Genomic DNA, 3,935 nt, shown 5'->3' on the forward strand with positions numbered 1-3,935 from the left:
CTCCTCAGTTTAGAGGCCTTCTGTCTTTTGGGGCTCACATTTATACCAGAAAAGAAGTTTTCCAGAGGATGGGTGCTCAGCATTTCTGGATCTTGGCCGGGTGAGGTCTCAGGTGGGCAACTGATGTGGTCAGTGGTTGTTTCTGAGTGTTTTGAGGCTGATGTATGTATTGTTACGTATGGTGTACAGAGTCCTCATGGTGGCACAAAGGTGTGAAGAATGGCAACCAAGGGGGGGATGTCTTTAGGCACACAGCTGAAAGCATTCTGACCTCTGGATAGCAAAAGGACCGACAAACTGATTGTACTGACAGTCATTCAGGCCAGGGGATCAAGCTGATGGCTCACAGGATGGGAATGCACCCCTAAGAGTGATCAACCATTGATTCAGTTACAGTTTCATGGCCCCAAGGAGCCTCAGCAGATGGGAGAGGGTCTCCTTAACCAGGCACTGCTGGATGGATTTGGCTGCTCAGTGTGTGGGTAGGGATAGTGATAGGAGGATGGTTGGACTAGATGATCTTGTAGGTCCTTTCCAACCTTTTGAACCTATGTGGATTGCTACAGGTGGGGGGATTGAGGGTAACCTCACACTCCAGCCTCCTCCCCATGCAGCTCTGGGCTTTCTGAACTGGAAACTTACAGGAGAAATAAGAGTATGAGGCAGGAGGGCAGGTAGAGCTGGCCCCAGCAGCCAACCAGAGCCAGCTGCACAGCTGGACAAGGCAGGGTGCTGTCAAGGTGTGTTTTAGTGATGTGTGTGGCAGAGATCTGTGGGGAGAAGTGATGAAGAACCTTGTTTGCCATGGAGGTCACCCCTTAGTGTGATGCTTTTCTTGGTAGAGTTGAGGGTACATCTTAAACAGTAATAAGTAACAAAACGTTTAGTACAGATTTTTCTTTTCTAATTCATTAAAAGTTGTGCTCCGTGCTGATTTCCAACGGTTGCTTGATGACACAGAGTACTGCTGTGTGGAGTAGGTAAAGAGTTCTTCCATCCAATAAACTCATCGCTGTAGGTCACCCAGGTGGACAACACCTCAAGCCACCGAGCTCTGCGTTGAACCCAGCCCCCTGGGCTGTCTCCTCAGCTCTTATTTCCATGACAAATTCTGCAAGGATGTGGTGTGCTCGCAGCTCACCTGCTCTGCACCAGAGCAGTGGTCCTCTCCCTGGAGCTCACTGCTCCACCCCGACCCCATATAACCAGCTCAACGTCATACACTGCTTCCTCAGGAAAATGACTTAATGTCTGAAGCAGGACATAGGCAAACTTCAGGCTTCCAAAATCATGATCTCATGTTCCCCCTCCTGCACTGCACAGCTCTGCCAACCCCACGGGGGCCTCGGGTCCCTGGATGCCCCCTGGGTGACACTGGGGTGTCCCTGTGTGCTGCATGGGGTGCAGGAGCAAGCAAGGGGAGTGGGTTAAAGGAAGATTCCTTGCCTCTCTGTGATGCAGTGGTCTCGAGGAGACTGGGCTCATCACACAGCTCTCTCCCTTCCCTCCTCTGTAGGTTTTTATCTAATGAGCTGAATTCTTACACCTCTGTGCCCAGCTCCCTGAGCTGCTGTCACCTCTGCAGCTCACTGCAACGGAGATGCAAGACAACCTCTTCTCCCCTTGCGACCATTTCTGCACCCTCAGGAGGACAAAGCCTTAACGGGCATGGGGAGGTGAAGTTTGTTAATGTCATCTGCTAAATGCCACACTTTTCTTTTTTTTAATGATTTCTGTTTGGAAGAAGTTGGGAAAGTTGCACCATCCAATGTCAGCTGTAAAACCACGGCTCCTCTTGGCCGAGGTGGCGTTGAAGCAGCACGCGCCCTGCCTCAAAACACTGCTCCTGGCCACGAGAAATCCCCAGCCCTTGTTTGCAAAAGCAGCTGGGATGCTGGTTCCCAGCTCCCCGTGCTGCAGGGAGGCAGAGCCTGCTTGGGAAACCCTCTAGCCCCGGCCACCCTTTATCTGGTTAAACGCTGCATGCTGCGGGGAGAGTGGGAGCCGGGGGCACGGCTGCATAACCACGGGGTGATGGTGAGCAGCACTGCACTGCCGACTTGTTTTGTTCTCCCAGAGCAGCTGCAGCTCCAGCACAGGGAGCACAGGGCCTTAAAAGGAAGCAAAACTCTGCCTGGAGGAGCTGAGCAGCAGCGGAGGGGAGAGCGAGCGCGTGCCAGCTCTGGGCCATGCGTCAGCACCTTGCCTGGGGTTGGTCCCTTGCTGCTGGTCCCCTTGGTGGGGAGCTGAAGGGAAGAGGGGTTGAGGGCATCCTGATCCCTCTTGCTGTGTTTTAAGCACTGAGAGCATCCTTTGTGGCACTTCGTCCCACAGCGCATCGTCCTGCAGAGCCCCAGGTGCTGTGATGGATGCCACCTCCTGTCCCCTCCCTTTGGTTACTTTGAGGAAGGCTGAGGGCAGTTCTGCCCGCATGCATGCCATCCAGCTGCCAGCTCTGTGTGGTGTGGAGATGCTCTGGGGGCTCTGAGACGGAGAAATGCTTTGGGTTGTGGTCATGGAACGATGGGATTGGGACGCTAGGACTCAGTGGGCTTTGGTAACCTCCAAAGTTCCCCTTTGCCGACAGCATCCCCGAGAGGATGGGGAAGTCTCTGATTTGGGCAATATCCAAAACTGATCCGTGGGAGCCCAGAGCCATGGCTCTAATTCTGGAGCTGGATGTCACATCAAAGCAGGCCCCGCTTTGGAGATTGGACCAGAGTCATCTCTGTGACCAGGGGTTGCTGAATGCCCCCCAGTGCCGGTGCTGAGCACCCAGGGTCCCTCAGTGCTGAGCCAGTTTCCTTGATGCTGAGCATCCTTTTGGGTTCAGAGCATCAGCCCTGCAACCCACAGGGCTGAGCATCCCATCTTGATGCTGGGCTGCCCCATGACTGCTGGCACCTCCCAGTCTCAATGCTGAGCACCCCCTTCTTGGGTTCTGAACATCCCACTGCAATGCTGAGCACCTCCCAAGAGGGCTGAGCACCCCACGGCCTCGGTGTTCAGCACCTTGCTTGGATGTTGACCATCCCACCTGGAGCCTGAGCATCTTCCCTTGGGGTCAAGTACCCACTTTAGTGCTGAGCATCCCCAGCCCCAGTGCTCAGCACTTTGCTTGGATGCTGGGCACCCCACCTTGATTCTGAACTTCTTCCCTTGGGATAGAGCATCAGCTTAGGTGCTGAGCATCCTCTCTTGGAGCTCAGCACCCCCCAGACTCAGTGCTCAGCACCTCGGTTGGATGTTGACCATCCCACCTTGGTGCTGATTATCCCACCTTATGGTGACCATCCCACCTTGAGTCTGAGCATCTTCCTTTGGGGCCAGCCCCAGTGCTCAGCACCTTGCTTGGACGTTGACCATCCCACCTTGATTCTCCACTTCTCCCCTTGGAGCTGAGCACCCCCTCAAGATGCTGAGCATCCCACTACACAGCTGGGCATCCTCCCTGGGAGCTGAGCATCCCAATCAGGGCCGAGCACCCCACTGCCACTGAACCCTGCAGCCCTTTGGTGGAGGTCCCAGTGGCCACATCCCTGGCACGTGGCGACCCACGGTGTCCCATCTCTGTGAGCTGTCCTGACACTTGTTTACTCCCCTCGTCCCTCCGCACGGCTTCACCCCAGCGCTTCCTGGGCTGCTGGCTGAAAACGGCTATTTTTAACCTGTTAAAAATAGAAAGTCTCAGAGCACGGCAGCTCCTGTTTTTCCATTCCCTCCTCACTTCGTCGCACGGCGAAGGAGCCGGGGCCGGGCTGTGCCGGGGGCGGTGGGAACCCGTAAACAGTCACCAGCAAAACGGGGTGGGGGAAACAGAAAAAAACCTCAATAAAACGGCCGTCCACCTTTTGCACGGAGCCTTATTTGGTATTTTCATGAAAAGTTATATCTTTGCTCTGTAAAAAGTGCCACTTATTACTCATGCTTTACTA

Source organism: Cyrtonyx montezumae, unplaced genomic scaffold (assembly GCF_038088225.1).
Source record: "Cyrtonyx montezumae isolate F1298 unplaced genomic scaffold, pur_monq_1.0 scaffold_37, whole genome shotgun sequence".
In the NCBI taxonomy this organism is placed as follows: domain Eukaryota; kingdom Metazoa; phylum Chordata; class Aves; order Galliformes; family Odontophoridae; genus Cyrtonyx; species Cyrtonyx montezumae.